A 17,606-nucleotide genomic window follows, 5' to 3' on the forward strand; every position below is an offset into this window, starting at 1 on the left:
ATGACCCGAGCTGAAGGCAGAGGCTTTAACCCACTGAGCCACCCAGGCGCCCCTATCTGTGCTTTTATGTGACTTGAAAATCAACTAACTATTCTATTTGAACAGATTTCAGTTAGGACAATGGTTTTCAGACATCTCACAATGGTGCCGTTCTCAGACTCTTACGACAGAATTGTCAAATTATAGCAAATAGTGTCAGAAATAATTTTGCAATTTTCTCAGCAGATTGTAATTTCTCCTTCTGTACATCTCGTTGTTCTGGAAATAATAGTGTGAAGGTACCTTTTCCCAGAACTGATTATTTTCCAAATACAGTGGTACCTTTTGGTTTAGAAGAAACAATAGAGGAAGATTGTGGTCCAGGAGACAAGCAGAGAACAGGGTGTTTTTTTTTTTTAGCCTTTCTTTTTTTATTACACCTTTGGCCACATTTTTGAAGAGAGACCAAGAATTGCCACATGTGTGAAGGAATATTGGCAACTGGATAGAATCGAGATGAAAGTGAGATTTTCAGAGTAACAAGGTCCGGTTTCTTACGTAGGTTGTAGAAACAAAGGATATGTGATCACAGTAGGTCTAACAGCTGCGGTTGGTGGAAGGGGAGAATTCATGAAATCTGCAGGATATTTAAGTTGGTATGATATATAATTTCCAAGTTAGAAAAACCACATCAAGAACAGTGGTTTGTTAAGACCAAAATAGAAAATCAGTTTTTAAAAAATGGGAGGAGGAATGTACACGTATGCATCTTACAGGATGTTGAAAAAAAGATAACCTGGGACACAGTCCGGTGAGGGAGCCAGAGCGCAGTGGGAATAGTGCTTTAAGGATTACATTTGATGTAGAAGCACTCAGTCAAAGAAGAAACTTGCCCAGGAGGAAGGTCTCTGTGGAGATGTGCCCTGCATTTTGAGTGAGGCACTAGAGCATTGCAGACTCAACATTAATTTTGATCTTTCTTACGAAGCTGGATAAAACAATATTGTTTCTGAGGAAAAAATAGTCGTTTTCATGAGGTGTCAGAGCCCCTGGGGTGGAAAATGCCAACAGCGAAGAATCCCAAACAAATTCCAGAATCAACATCCTCAGTGCAGACCTCACACTGACATGTCATCTTGATTTACCCTGCTGGGAGGTCCAGCGGGCTCTTGTTGGACACCCCAGAAATGCACGAGATCCACACCCAGCAACCAAGTATGGGAGCCAATACTCTGGTTTCCTAGTATTTTTCCTGGGAAAGACTGTTTGATCTGAAACAGTTCAAACCAGAGCTGGCTCTGAGGAACTTTGGTTTTGGCCGCGTGGGTGGCTCAGGTGCTTAGCCTTTGGCTCAGGCATGATCTCTAGGTCTTGGGATCGAGCCCCACATCGGGCTCCTGGCTCAGCAGGGGGTCTGCTTCTCGTTCTCTCCCTCTGCCTCCTCCCTGCTCACGCTCTCTCTCTGTATCAAATGAATAAATTTTTAAAATCTTTAAAAAAAAAAAAGAAAGAAAGAAACTTTGGTTTCCCAAAATAACAGATGAAGTTCTGCTACTCCCTCGAAAGAGCAGCGTTTTAACTTTTGGAACGTGCACCCCTTTGCGCCTCTGAAAGCTACGCACCGTCTCCCAAGGAAACCACACACGTACGCTCAGACCAGATTTGGCCCATAAGATGTTAAGAACCCTTGATATAAAATAGTAAAATGGAAGGTTTGGAAGAGAATGTTAGGAAGGAGTATGCTGCTGGTGCTGATGCTGATTTTTCTCTGGAGGATCGAGGTGCTCGCTGGGGAGTGTGCATTGTGGGTTGTTGGACAGTAAGATTTAGCAGGGCTGGAATACACAGCTAGGCCTTTTTTTTTTTTTTTTTTTTTTTTTTTTGAGATTTTATTTGTTTGACAGAGAGGGATCACAAGTAGGCAGAGAGGCAGGCAGAGAGAGAGAGAGAGAAGGAAGCAGGCTCCCCGTGGAGCAGAGAGCCCGATGCAGGGCTCGATCCCAGGACCCTGGGATCATGACCTGATCCAAAGGCAGAGGCTTTAGCCCACTGAGCCACCCAGGTGCCCCAGCCAGGCCTATTTTGAGAGAGTTGTACAGTTTGAGAGTAGTGCTTCCAGAAGGTGCAACTCCCTGCTCCCCTCGAGATCTGGGCCCAGTGTTTGCTGTCAGAGGCTTTTTGGAGAAGGCCTTTGTAAGTGCGTTGTTGATTATGTGTGTGTGACAAAGCAGGACCAACTCTGCATTTATTTCCCTCATTGCTCATATCCTTTTCCCCTTAAAAAGACTGATACATACTTTGATCTAGTGGGACTTAAGAGCCGAAAATTAATTTGTTAGATAAATTGCTTGTTATGTAAGTTAAAAAGGAGGCATTGCATACTTACTATGCACAACAGGATTTCAGAATTCTCTCATTTGAGAATATATATTCTGTAAGAACTGCATGTATTGGATTTGTGTCCTGCTTTCAAATCCTCTGCTCCACTTTCCAGTGGGCCTGGCGTGTGATACAAGCTGGGAGTGGGGTGGTTCTGCTCCAAAGGCAGGCCCAGGAGCTACAGGTGGATACCTTGGAGTTCTGTTGATGGCAACAGCTCTGCGATTTCCACTTCTGAATCCCTGGTAGATGGTGACTTGCCGAGGAGCTTTTATTATGCCATCGAGATCTATAGGGCACCTGGGTGCCTCAGTTGGTTAAGCATCTGACTTCGGCTCAGGTCATGATCTCTGGGTCCTGGGGTCGAGCATGTTGTTGGGCTCCCCGTGCAGCAGGGAGTCTGCTTGTCCCTCTCCCTCCCCTCTGTGCCTCCCCTGCTCCTGCATGCACGTGCATGTGCTCTCTTTCATATAAAAATTTTTTTAAAACCTTAGAAAAATGATCTGAGAAGCCACTACCACCCAGAGGTATACCCCCCTTCTCCTGAAGGATCCTTTCCTTTGACAGCGGCTGACTTGGAATTTCAGTTTCCTAGAAGAAACGCATTTTCCCAGCAGAAACAACATTTTGTATATACACAGTGGTTCTGTAGAAAAGAGTGGTACCATGCTCATAGCCTGTGTTAGGAAAGGCTTGTGTTGCTGCAGAGGATACGAGTAGAGGTGATCTAGGTGTGAAGTTAGATCTCACTTTCTCCTAGCAGGTGTTATAATATGTTACATTCTGGCGCTAAAACTTGGTGCCCAGTTGCTAAAAATATACTAGACTCTAAATGATATATTCATTTTCTGTACCGTATGGAATATCCTGAAAAGGCCATAAACAGGTTACGTAGGTATTAAGTGCGGTGTTCTTTCATTCATTGAACCAATAAATATTTAAGTGCCTACTCTGTAGTGCATATATTCTGAGAGGTAACAAGTAAGTAGCCGTGTAACACGATGTCAGGTAGTATTACTGTTCTTAAAAATAAAATAAGGGGCTGGGGAGGCCGTGCTTTTAGAATGAAGTGGTCAGGAAGGTCTTTCTGAGGAAACCTTAGAGCTGAGTCCTGCCATTGTTTTTACTACAACAAATTTTGGGGAGTAACAGTTGTCTTGGGGGCCTTGGAATTCAGTGAGGCATCTTTGCAGAGATTTTGACCGACTAATCTGAAGCATCTTTTGAGGACTTGGGACTTTGGTATCAGTGACCTTTTGAGAGAGTGACTGGCCTTATTCTGGTTGGTATCCTCTTTTTTTTTTCTTACTGTCAGTTTTCCTGTGGCAGGAATAGGAGGAGAGCAAGTTGCCTCTGGCTGTCGTGCTGGTGGTTCAAAGCAGACCAAGCATCTCCCTACTCTTGGGTTGCTTTGAACTTGACCACTGAACCTCGCTTTCTGATGTTATGCATGCCCGGCAGTCTTTAAAACGCACGAACTGACCCTCCACTTGTCGCTCCATGAGGTCTGACAACCTGAATGCTTTCCCTGAAAGGGTCCCCACATCCAGAGGCCAGCTGACCTGAGCGTGGCCGAGTCCCAAACACAGGGGCCTGGGTACAGACTGAAGGGTTACAGCTATTGGCCTAAGGCTTTAACCCCCCCTCTCCTCAGTGTATTTTTTAAGCACTGAATCACATCACTTCTCGGCCTTTTGGCTAAGATCAAGTGTAAGCACTGAATCATAAAATTATAAAACAACCTTTTTGGAAATAGTATATACTTCTGCCAGCGATGCTGCCTTTGTTCACACGTGGGGCCTGTTAGCCTCATGCTTACTGCCTGTACTCAGTCGTCCTGGGATACTTTAATAACCAGTATTTGCATCGGGCTGCGATGGACAGAGCCAGGGCCATACCCCTGCCCTTAATCATCACAACATCCTGTTGTTACTGCTGCCCCTTTACAGACCAGGAAACTGACCACACCTGTCAAGGCAGGAAGGGCACTAGTCACACAGGGAGAAGCCCGTATAAAGGCTTGTGTGGAACTCCTTTCATCCCCACACAGATGCCACGGGGTAGAGTTTATTTTTCTCATTCTGTAGATTAGAAAACTGAAGCGCAAAAACATTGTGTAACTAGCCCGAGGTCACGCAGCTGGCGAGGGAGTCACCCAGGTGGGGTTTGCAAAAGCATGCTCTCACCCCCCTCCGGGCACCTGCCTCACCTGGCTGAGGCCCCCTGGCCCTTACTCCCTTCTTCCCTTTGTAACTCCTGCTCTGCCCCCGCTTCAGTGTCACCTCAGCCACTTTGCCTGGTACCTGAACCTGGGTCAGGCAGGCCGGGCTGTGCCAAGCCGAGCAGTGCTTCTGAGATCCCTGGGGGCTCACAGGTGTTACACATTTGTGGGTGAAGAGCTTTATACACACACATATATGTACATACATACACTTACATATGTGTCTGTGTGTGTGGAGATGCAGTGGAAAATTAAACTCTACATTCTTACATTTCTAAAATTGTGTAAATCAGTATAGGTGCTAGTTTGTGTTTTTTCCTCATTTATCATTATTTCATTTGCGTATCGCCCGACTTCTGTACATACTTGCTATGTGTTGTTGTTGTTTCAAGATTTTATGTATTTATTTGAGAAAGAGCATGAACAGGGGGAGGGGCAGAGGGAGAAGCAGACTCCCTGCTGAGCAGGGACGACCCCCCCACCCCCACAACTTGAGGCTCAGTCCCAGGATCCCGGGATCATGACCTGACCTGAAGGCAGACACTTAACTGACTGAGCCACCCAGGCAGCCCCATACTTACTATTTGTAAGGACTATGTAATATTTCCCATTAACACAGTTAGGATCCTTGGTTGTCCATTTGAGTTGTTAAGCTCTGGGGCCTGACAAGGAATGGACCTGATAGCATTTCTTCTTCAGGAAGACAAGTTCTGAGTTTGGCTTAAGAAAAAATAAATGGTTGGGACGCCTGGGTGGCTCAGTTGGTTGGACGACTGCCTTCGGCTCAGGTCATGATCCCGGAGTCCCGGGATCGAGTCCCGCATCAGGCTCCCAACTCCACGGGGAGTCTGCTTCTCCCTCTGACCTTCTCCTCGCTCATGCTCTCTCTCACTGTCTCTCTCTCAAATAAATAAATAAAATACTTTAAAAAAAAAAAAAAGAAAAAATAAATGGTTTTTGAAAAATTGCTCTGTAAGTTAGAGACACTTATTCACTATAGTTTCAGTGGATTTTATTTGGAAACGTGTAGTAGACATTTGATGAAAAACAAATATTTGGTTTTTCCAGATTGGAGTTTACATTTGGATCCCAATGTTATAAGCAATCATAACTAAAACTTTTAAAAACTTTCCTTGGGTGTGATTTACATATCTAACCAGACAAAACCCTTTTCAGAAGCTAAAGCAGAGAGGACTGAATTGACAAAACTTTTTAAAAATTAAGATTATCTCGGGGTGCCTGGGTGGCTCAGTGGGTTAAGCTCGATCGAGCCCCATGACAGACTCCCTTCTCAGTGGGGAGTCTGCTTGTCCCTCTGCCCTTTCCTCGGCTCACTCTTTCTCCCAAATCAATAAAATCTTCAAAAAATAAAATAAAATAAAATAAAGAAAGTAGTTACAGCTTAGAATTTTTTTTAAAAATTAAGATTATCTTGAGGCAAAGGATGAAATTGACAGGTGATCACAGAAAACACCTTCTGAAATAAATATCCCAACGTTCGACTTCTACAGCAGAGGATTAACATCAAGGAAATAGCTGCTTCTTCCTTTTCCCCTGTGGTGTTGGGCATCACTGAAGGGAGTTGCCCGGACCCATTTGCTTTGCATTTCTGCCCTTAACTGGCAATGATGACTTAGGCAAGTCTCTCAACTTCTCTATCTCCTATTCCTCATTTGAAATGAAAACGCCGTTCATGCTTCTTAGAGCCAGAAGTGAAATGAGGAGTGTCTTGATGTATCCAGGACTTATATCTTCAATCATAGTTTTTCCCTGTAACTCAGAACTTCAGATGAATTGGTGCCTGCCAAGTGAGCTGCCCGGGCAATGCCAAGATTCCCCGCACCCCACCCCAACCCTGTTCCTCATTTTAGGAAACAGTTCTTTTTCCTGCTTCAATTTGAGGTTTCTTCTTTGCTGCCTGGTTTAAATTAGGGTCCTAAAAGTTGAAGAAAAGTGTGTGTTTGTGTGTGTGTGTGTGTGTGTGTGTGTAGAATAGTAGATGGCATTAAATTTCTCTTGAAAGATGTTCTAAAAAAGTTGAATGTAGGCAGATATATGCAATGGTTTTATTGCATATGTTACTTGCACAGTATTGTTAGAAGTTCATGACTTTGAACTTCGACTTTGAACAAAGAAAATACTTTGTTGGGACGCCTTGGTTGCTCAGTGGGTTAAGCCTCTGCCTTTGGCTCAGGTCATGATCTCGGGGTCCTGGGATCGAGCCCCACATCAGGATCTCCACTCAGCGGGGAGCCTGCTTCTCCCTCTCTCTCTCTGCCCACTTGTGATCTCTGTCTGTCAAATGAATAAATAACATCTTAAATAGGGAATGAGAAAGAATGTCATTCAGCAAATTCTCTCTCTACTGTTTGTTTGCTTTCTTAATTTTTATTTTTTAAGTATTTATTTTAGAGAGGGAGAGAGCACGTGTGCATGTGCAGGAGTGGGAGGAGGGGCAGAGAGAGAGAGAGAGGGAGTGGATCCTCAAGCAGACTCCCCACTGAGTGCAAAAACCGACCCAAGGCTCAATCTCAGGACCCTGAGATCATGACCTGAGCTGAAATCAAGAGTGGGATGCCTAACGGAGTCACCCAGGTGCCCCTTGTTTGCCATTATTTGTGAGGAACCGTTAGTCTCTCTTCCTGGTGGTTGTGTAATAGTATCAGTTAGTGAATCAGAACTTCCAGCACCTTTCTTTTTTTGTTTTTTGTTTTTTGTTTTTTTAAAGATTTTATTTATTTATTTGACAGAGAGAAATCACAAGTAGATGGAGAGGCAGGCAGAGAGAGAGAGAGGGAGGCAGGCTCTCCGCTGAGCAGAGAGCCCGATGCGGGACTCGATCCCAGGACCCCGAGATCATGACCTGAGCTGAAGGCAGCGGCTTAACCCACTGAGCCACCCAGGCGCCCTTCCAGCACCTTTCTAACATCCACCCTTGGAGGCCACCAAATGTCAGACTCTTAAGATGTCCCAAACTGAACCTACTATGTCCTCCTTAAACTGATCCTTCTCTTATCCCCAGACTTGGTAAATGGGATTGCTGACCACTGTCTTGTAAGCCTAAAGCTTAAGGCTTGTCCTTAAAAGCACCTTCTTTCTCATTCCCTATCCTCCCCGTCAAGTCCCTCGCATGTCATCTTCTCTCTCTCAGTCCCCTTCTTTCATCTTCACAGTCACCTCCCTTGTCCGGGCTATTGTCACCTCTCGCCTAAATGTAAGAGTGTAACTGATCATTCTGAGTCCCTTCTTGTCCCTTTCCAGTATGCTTCCACACTGTACCCAGAGTAAGCTTTCAGAATGTCTATCTGATCACCGTCATGCTGCCTCTAGACCACAAGCAATAATCCTTCAGTTGTTCCTCATTGCTTTTGGGATAAAAACCAGTTCCTCAATGTGGCCTTCAATGTCCTGCATGACCTGTTCCTTGCCCACCTCTCCAGTCTCATGCTGTGTACGCTACACCTACATTCAAGGGTTCTCCTTTGGATTCCTCCATTAAGCTGTGCTCCTGCCTCAGGTCCCTTACTCATGCCATTCTGCCTGGGGACCGCCCACACTACCATCCCAGCCAGCTCTGCCTCATCCTTGAAATGTCAGCCCAATTCTACTTGTTCTAGGGACCCTTCCATGACTGAGCCTCAAACTGATGGGGTCTCCCCTCTGGCTGTACTCTCTTGGCACCCTTCGTGTTCCTTCGTAGCCCTTGCATTGACTATTTGATGGTCTCCACCCCCTGTCCTCTAAGCTCCCTGAGGGCTGCTCCAGTACTGTGCTGCTATGACATTGTAAGGCAGGAGGCAGGTGGCAAGCACTGAATGCTAAAACGTGTCTCTGCTCTCAGAGCTTTAGTTCCACATGTCCAACTAGAAAGGTTTGGCTGAGATTAAAATGTCTGTGCAAATAGACCTGCACCAGTGCGTAAACTGTGAAATCAAGAGAGCCTTAGATCTACTATCAACGCCAAATGCTTGTTTTGGATACATAATAAATGGAGAGGAAAATGAATATGTCTTTAGGTGCTGTTTTTGAAGTCAGTTTCTGAATGGTCACACCTTTACACATTTTGGATGAACATTTCGTGGAGTGGTCACGTAGGGAAAACCTGTGGTAGCGACTGCCTGTGATGGCTAGTATAAAAGGGAAGGCAGAGACATCAGTAAAGTCACCAGGTAATCAATAACATGGGTGGACCATTTGCTACAAACAGCCGTCGCCTCTGATGCCACCTTCCACTGTCTCCCGTGAAGTCCCAGCTAATTGTGACCATCTTCCCTAGGATGCAAATACGTTCCACTAGCACACAAGAAGAAATGTGCCGCATTTTTAGGGTTTTCTTAAGATTTTTGTGCATGCAATAGAACATTTACTTATGTACAGCAATAAAGTGTGTGTGTGTGGGGGGTAGAACATGTAGTCCTTAGGGCTGATACCAGCCTGCTGGATTTCTTTTTGCTGTAAATTGTGATCTACTATAAGAAAGTCTTCCCAACGTGGAACGTAGTTCCCTAATAGGTTGATTACTATCCCAAGCAGGCTTTGAGGGGCCTGGAAGAGTAGAGAGAAGAATAAAGCATTTTATAGCCTGTCCTATGAATTACTGGGACTTTTTAAGAAGTACTTTTCATTGCTTCACTGAGTTATACTCAGGGTCCACCCTGGAATTGATGCTCCCTCCTGGACAGATAGTGTGAAGGTCTTTGTCGTTCAGCAGTGAGCTTGGCATACAGCCCGTGCTCAGTAAATGTGGAGTGGTTGGAAGCTTTTCTTGAAGCACAGACCACTGGTAGAGAGCTTCTGTTGCCCATGGATCCATTTGCCTTTGGAAATACATGAACGAGGCAGTTAATAGGGGTGTAGAGCATGGCCTTGGAGGGTGAGCCCCAAGCTAGTCGGTAGTTTTCTGTTGCCTTGGTAAGTTGCCCAGAACATTCCTCTTTTTTCCCCATCTGCAAAATGTGGGAATAATACTAGCTCCCTACCTCACCGAGTCATTAGTCTTGGGTGAGATCTTGTTGGTAAGGCCCCGAGGCCTGGCGCGTGTAGAAGTTAATTATCAGAATCCCTCTGCTACATCCTCCCACGCCCAGATCGTGTCTCCCTTGGATCTCTGTGGGCCTTGGCCCTCCTTTCCTCCGGAAAATAATTCCTGCTGCTTTAGGTGACTGGGCGTGTATGCTCAGGACGTGAATGGTATTCTTTACCATGGACATTTAAATGGCTCTCAAAGCTTTTGGAGGAAAAAACCCCTTGTATGATGACCGTAATACATTGTTTTAAATAAAAATAACTGCCAAACAGAGTCTTTTGAGAACAAGTAATAATATTTCCTTGATATACTTTACTCCGTCCTGTCCACGGGGAAAGAGCATCGTGGTTAATTATAACATTTCTGTGCCATCGGTGCCCATAACTTCACTGAAGTTCATGAAGTGCTGTTCCATTTATCCTTTCTCCCAGCAATTTGAGGAGTGGGTTTTCACCATCACGACCCTCATTTGACAGCTCAGAAACTACAGTCCCAGCGAGGCTGCTCCCGAGCCAGAGCTCTTCCCAGTTAGCCTCAGCTGTCCCGCGCTATGCCTTTGGGTGTTGAGTTATCTCTGTGGGATTTTATGGTATCCTTAATTACACTTCGGTAGCCAGAAAATTCTGCTCCTGTTTTGGCATTTTCCTTTGGCGGAGAGTCCTCTCTGAGGACCCACATGAGCTGGAAGACAAAAGCCAACAACAGACTCAGCATCGTCACCTGGAAAGGGCAGGACACTGCTGTTAGGCAGTTGCTGGACCTATGAACAGAAGAACATCAAGATCACAACTTTATACCGTTCACCCCTTTGAGATGTCAGATGGAGGCCCAGTACAGCCGTCAGGTTTAGACTGCCTCCCAAATTAGATGAGGCAGTTTGGTTCTAGGCTGTGTACTCGTGTTTTTCTGGTGATGAAATGCTCCTTGTGTGTGTTTTCCCTGATTCGCCAAGAAACAGCTTTTTCTCTGGTTACTTTGTGCATCAAGTTTGTGTATTTCACTTACCCTTCATTTCTGCCTTCTCTCCTGCTTTGGGCCCTTAGACAGTGATCTGAAGTAGTTCACTGATTAACCTTGATGGAGGTAGGCCTGCCCCTGCCTTTCTAATGTAGGCACAGAGCCAGGTCACCTCTTACAAAGGAGTTGTTGCCTCTAAGGTAGTGTCTTCTAACGTAGATGTAGACTGGGTTAACTAGTTACTGGTGCCGAGGAACAGCTGATAATGTGCCTGCAGCTGAGTTCCTGGGGATTTCATGATTTCATCACCCTTTCATGTGTGTGTGTGTGTGTGTGTGTGTAAGTTAGTAAGTGAGTGAGTATACTGCGTTCCTGATATTCCAAGGTGATTTAGACCGGTGAGTCTTTTTTTTTTTTTTAATTAATTAATTAATTTATTTGACAGAGAGAGAGAGAGAGATCACAAGTAGGCAGAGAGGCAGGCAGAGAGAGAGAGAGAGAGGAAAGCAGGCTCTCTGCTGAGCAGAGACTTGATCCCAGGACCCTGGGATCGTGACCTGAGCTGAAGCAGCGGCTTAACCCACTGAGCCACCCAGGCGCCCCATAGACCGGTGAGTCTTAATTCCATGGCAGGTATTGGGGCAAATGTGTGCACATACATAGGCTGTGATTACTGGGAAATTGTTTCAAATTCTTTGTCTTCTAATCCCCCCTTCTCAGTTATTACATGTCTTGAGATGGGGAGGGGTGGCTGTGTCATTGGCATAAATACATTCCCTAGGATTTTCTGGCACACCTCCGCTCTACCCAGTCCCCAAATGCACTTGCCCACTTACCCTTTGGTTACGAGGGACAGGAAGGTGCTCAGAGCTGGGTGGTAAGAGCCCACCACAGTGTGCTGGGTGGGGCCGATCTAGGCTGGTGGTTCCAACCTGACATCTGCAAAGGAGCCCATGGGAGGCAGGGAGCCATTTTCAGTATTTCAAAAGGCTTCAGACAAGCTATGCATTTACCCGGGACAAGGACACAAAAGCTACCCAAATCATCAAGTTTCTTTTCTTCTGTTTGGAATTGCCAAGTCTGTGTGGTTTCATGCTGATTCCAAGTGCTGATTGGCTGTGAGTTACATAAGAACTTTTGAGACAGGATTGGTCTGACTCTGGATATTGTTATTAGAGCTGGTATCAGGTCTCTTTCCCCAAACTGAATGTTCTTACTGCCTTTAGAATGGAGTTGACCTTGACTATCAAAGTTAAGCAACTGATTCTTTCTTGCTTACTTAGCAATGTTTATCATCCTTATACCTATGGCAGTGATTTGATTTCATAATGTTATTTAAAACCCTTTATAGGGCGCTTGGGTAGCTCAGTCAGTTAAGCATCTGCCCTCAGCTCAGGTCATGATCCCAGAGTCCTGGGATCAAGTCTGTGTTGGGCTCCCTGCTCAGTGGGGCATCTGCTTCTCCCTCTCTCTCTGTCCCTTCCCCTGCTCGTGTGCACATATGCGCTCTCTCTCTCTCTCATGTGTGTGTGCATACACACACACGTGCTGTATCTCTCAAATAAATAAAAAATTAAAACCCTTTATAAGTATGGATTATTGGTTAAAATTTGGATCAGCATTGAAATGCAAAAACAGTATATAGTATTAGCCCAATTACTACTAAACATCGTTTGTTAGAATCTTGGCCACAAATATGTGGCTAAAGTGCAGAAGGGACAGGAAAAAATGTTGGTAGGACTGCATATGTCATTCAGTGTCTTTATTTTATTTTATGTATTTTTTAAAAAAGATTTATTTTAGAGAGAGAGAGGATGCATGCACACACAAGTGTGGGGAGGGGAGAGGGAGAGCGAATCTCCCGGCGACTCCTGCTGAGTGAAGTGCCTGATGCTGGGCTTGATCCCATGACCCTGAGACCACAATCCTGAACCGAAATCAAGAGTCGGAAGCCCAAATGACTGAGCCACCCAAGGTGCGCCTGGTGCCTTCATTTTAAAAGCGATCCTTTTAACCAGCTCTACAGTAAAAGCAAAACAGACAACTCACAGTAAAGCATCAACTATTAACCTTTTGTCTCTGTAGCCTCCTAGGATCCTGTTGGCTGCACTTTCTTTTTTTTCCATGCACACCCTCCCAAGTTCTACTTTTTCATGTTGTGCTGTAATGTATAGACTTTTCCATATTTCTGCTTTGCCCTTATGTTTGTAATTCTTAATGGTCACAGCTGCCTGAACTAAAGCTGAAGTCAGCCAGGTGGGACAGTCTAGTTCAGGTGGTTAGAGAGGCTGGGGACAAGCTGTTTGATCCTTGAGAACGTGGTTGGGTGGGGTCAGCTCTGGCCCCATGGGCACGGATAAAAAGATGTGCTTGTGCATGCTGCGGATAATGATAATTATAATTTCCATGTGCTAAATCATTTTCCCAGCAGCCCTTCTTGAGGTGGGCACTGTTATCTCTGTTTTATTTGAATAATGAGGAGAAAGAGGCCTTTTGTGATAATTTGTCCAGAGTCATACGCTGGTCAGCAGTGCAGCTAGGGTCGGAGGCTGGGGCAGTGTAACACCAGCGTTTAAACTGGTAACCAGGTTTCTCGGACTTCAGAAGACTTCCCACCTTCTATCTTCCACCTTCATGCTCGCCGCAAACACATCTGTTACCTGCATTAAAGTCACAGAGGCTTGATACTAGAATAAGCCGGAGCAAATGCTTCAGGTGAGCCCGAGCCCCAGGAAACCCCCCTCGGCATCAGAGCTTTGTTTGTCCTCCTTGGGGCAGAGTGGGGCAAACAGCCAGGCCACAGTCAGGCTTTTCTTTCACTCCATCCTATAGTCGGCCTTGGAGTTTCTCAAACTTGATTGGGCACAACAATGACCGCACAAGGTCACCTGAAGTGTTTGTACCGTACTTTGTAGGGTAATCTTGGCTCTTGGTAGATTTTTGCCCTGACCTTAGAACTTAATCGCCACTGATGAGTGGCCACCAGATTCCTAGTTAGAAGTTATCTATGTGCCCTGCTCTATCCTCTGGACAAATTAAAAACGTTCCCATGTTCTCCCTTATGCCTTTTCCATGTCAATGCTTAGAAGTCATCGAAGCAGTTCTTTCGCTGCCTGGAAGGGCCAGAGAGGAGGTGTTTCCTCTGACTGCCGCCTGGCCCCTATGTGTCTGGGACTGGCGGTCCAATTCCTCTATTTTTCCAGGGTCTATTGAAGTTTTACACAGGAGTTAAAACAGATTCATGTCCTTGAGCTGGATTGGAGATTGGACTCCAGAAGTCCAATTGGGACAGGTGGGTGAGAAGTGTCTGGGTTTACACCCTGGGTTTCTGGTTTCCTATTCTCTAGAACTATCTTTTTCTGGAGTGTGTACAGGGGGATCCTAGTTCTAGGGTCCTGGCATTATCTGAATTCAGAATGTGATTTTGTTTTGAGTTATGTTCTGTGTGGTCTAAAAGGTACATTTGTAGCACGGTGGCATTGTGGACTGCGTAAATTTTGTGGGCTTAGGAACCTCTTTCCCATGTATTTTCCTTCAGGATAAATGGATTTTAAATTTCACACAGTTGACTTACCGATGAACTTTTGAGACTCAGCCCGCTCTTGGGTGAGAACTCACTTACTATGATTACTTGTATGGCATAAATGTTGTAGAAGGTCAGCTGACAGGCCAGAGTTGTCTAGGAGGAAGACCTGGGGCTCAGTTCAAGCATCACTAGCTTCATGGAGGACATTGCACTTGACGAGGCAGAGACAAGAGGGGAAGGCACTTGAAATACAGGGAGCTGCCTGAATGAAGGTGGGAAGGAGGATGGTTCTCACACGAGCCAGTGGCTCATCAGACCCCACCAGAATGTTGGGAACACGTTGGAGAGTAACTGAAAATAAGGTTGAGTAGATAGAAGGGACCGGGTTATGTTGGACCCTTAAAGCCAAAGAGATTAGATGAGACTCAAGATAGGTCTTTGAGCAGAAGAGGGACATAATGAGAGCAGTGTTTAAAGAAGGCTAGCTGGGGCGCCTGGGTGGCTCAGTTGGTTAAGCCACTGCCTTTGGCTCAGGTCATGATCCTAGAGTCCCAGGGTCGAGTCCCACATCGGGCTCCCTGCTCAGAGGGGAGTCTGCTTCTCCTACTGACCTCTCTCCTCTCATGCTCTCTCTCTCTCTCAAATACATAAAAAAATCTTAAAAAAAAGAAGAAGAAGAAGAAGAAAAAGAAGGCTAGCTGGGTTGCAGAATGCCATGTGGGCTGGATTCTGGGGACGAGGGATGAAACCAGAAAGAAACGTTGAGGTATGAGATGATGAAAGAACTCCATCAACAGCACTCGGGGAACAAAAGAGGCTTAGAGGATAAAGAAGAGGAGAACATTGGAGATGAACCACTGGGGTTGGAGCCTTGGTGGTTGGAAGATCAGGGGTCCCTTGATGGATGAGAGGGAGTTAGTGTGGGGTCAGGTTGGGTGGGCAGGAATGAGGGGACAGATGGGTCCATTTGGTTTAGAATTAGGCCTCTTTAGACCTAGATAGGATCTCTGTGTGGGTGTAGATTAGAGAGGAACAGCTAGAATTTCTAGCCAAGGAATGGATTCGTGTATGTAGTTGGGTATGGGAGACAAGATGGCAACTCCTACCACGTTCCCAGTGAATTAGGGGCAAGGCCATCTGCTTAGAGGGAGAAAAGAGGGAGACAAAATGGGAGGCGTGGATGAGAGACAAGGCCTGATATCACACCAGTGGGGGATCTGACCAGGAAATCAGTGAGCTAATTCAGGAATTTCCTGGAAACAGCAATGTCCTAGCCCAGGTCTGCATGCTGTAGTCAGCTCTGTAGCTGGGATCTGGAGCATCCCCCACCCCGCTCTCTCCCCCCACACCCTCCCTACCCAGGATGAAGATCCCTAGCAGTGGGAAGGACTTGTAGGCATGGGGGTGGGGATGTCTTGCAGGCGATAGATAGCAGTGTTAATGATTTAGACGGGGTAGTACAGATGGTGGTTTGATCTGACAATACAGATGGTGGTTTCGTCTTAAAAACTAGGCCAGCCCTTCTCTTACCTTGCTCTCTTCCCCCATTAAAAAAAAAAAAAAGCCAGGCAGAGTAGGAGGGGGATCATTTTTTGTGAGAGGGTATGGAATGTGTCCTGTAAGGATAGATGGGAACCTGGAGGAGGTATTGTTTGAATCCACAAGAGGGTGAAGACTTCTGTCGCCACAGCACACGCGAGCACTGATTTTCTGTCTGCATCTCATTCTTCGTAGACTCGGCAGACTCTCCACCTAGGACCAGAAGAAGTGAGGGATGTTTCCACAGCTGGGCTAAGCAAGACAAGATCTAGAAGTATTTGTTAATCTGAGATGAATTGTTTCAATACTATTAGAAAAATATTTTGACTTAATTGCCTTAGGCACGTTAATCATTTCAAGCGTACTCTCATCCTTTTGCTTGACTTGGGCAATTGCCAAGAGTTTCTCTGGGCAAAATGAAAATGTTGGAACTCTAAGTAGGTTCTGTTCCATGAACATTGAATCATAGAACCATAGATGTACAGAATCTAGAGCTTTCTGGAAAGCTTTCTCAAAGACGAGGAGGGTCCCCTCAGTTTACAGTGAAGCAACCCAGGATCAGGGAGGTGAAGTGGAGTAGCGCCACCACTGTCACTTGAGGGTCTTGGTTCCCCTTGGAGTTCCTGGCCCTGCTGCCTCATGGCTTCACTCGGTATGAGTTTTCAGAGGCTGATTCTACTACCAGCTGAACAATTATCAAAATCTCACACTTGGGTAGAACTGTTGGGCTCGGTCTTATCACTGGGCTGCTGCCAGCTCCAGTCCTTCCCTGTCACATCCACAATGGTGGTTGTGTGGGATGGGGCGGATTTTACCTGATGGGGCCTATAGGCAAGTAGTCCAACTCAGAGGGAACTGCAGTGTGGCCATTTGGCCATCCAGGACTGTGTCTCTACCAGGAACACAGTACCTCGTGACCTTGTAGGTCTTGAACATGGCCTTGGGTTTCTTGTCTTCTTTCCTTTTCTCATGGTCTGTCCTTCACAGAATGTACTCTCAACACTCACTGAGTCTTTGTGGTCAGCCTGTGAAATCTATAAGAGCCAGCTCTCCACTTTCTTCAAGTTACCTTCTCTTACTTTCACCCGTCTCTTCCTTTCTCTCTCTCTGAGATTTTTTCCATTTCTGAGGAATTGATCTGAAATACTTTCCTCACATGGAAAAGCTGAGCCATCCGTTGATATGAATGGATTCAGATATGTGAACTAGGTTTTCTAGTTTACAAATATGATTTGGAGGGGAAAAAATCCATACTTTACTGTTTATTTTGACTAGAAAACACGGAGGAATGATTGTTCCTGACAGTCTGTTTTACTAAAGTTAAGAGTGTGATCCTTGTGTGGGCACCAGAGAACAATACGCATGTTACATATACTATTGTCATCGTTTTCTGCAGCGATTTCGGAGACTGATGTTCTTAAGCTGATGGAATGGGGAATACTTTCTTGGGAAGTGTAAAACCCAGAAACTACAAATAAGAGATTGAGAGAGTCAACACCTCAAAATCCAAAACTTCGTATATTTCAAAATTAAAAGGCAGGCCAGAGATGGGAAGTGATATTTGCAATAGACAGTAGACAAAGTGGTAACTGTCCACGACTCATAAAGTAAATTAGAAAAACCCTTGAGCAAGAATGATGAATGACCAGTTGACAGAAGAAGGAAAACAGATGGGGAAAAGCTTGAAATGATTATCAAAGCATTGAGATGCCTTTTTACCATTGATCAGTTGGACGATAATTAAAAATAATGTTCGGTCTTGACCAAAATTCAGGGTGGATACTTTATATGCTGCTGGTAGGAGAGTAAATTAGCAAATCGGGCAAATTTGCAAGACAGTTCCAGAATTGTCAATATGCACTTCCTTTGACCCATCAGTTCCACTTCTAGAAATGTATCCTACAGATAGGCATGCCCTGGACACAAGATTTATCTTTTCAAGATAGCATTGTTTCTAATAGTGGAAATTTAAAAAAACC

The 17,606-nt window shown here is 45.3% G+C and overlaps 1 protein-coding gene and 1 pseudogene across 3 annotated transcripts in view; both read left to right on the forward strand.

The window, feature by feature from the left end:
* Positions 1 to 17,606, forward strand: part of TEX2 (testis expressed 2) — a 104,824-nt gene that overhangs the window by 16,332 nt on the left and 70,886 nt on the right. The window lies entirely within an intron of this gene.
* On the forward strand, positions 4,037 to 4,178 carry LOC131817301 (U2 spliceosomal RNA; annotated as a pseudogene).

Source organism: Mustela lutreola, chromosome 15, assembly GCF_030435805.1.
Source record: "Mustela lutreola isolate mMusLut2 chromosome 15, mMusLut2.pri, whole genome shotgun sequence".
NCBI lineage: Eukaryota > Metazoa > Chordata > Mammalia > Carnivora > Mustelidae > Mustela > Mustela lutreola.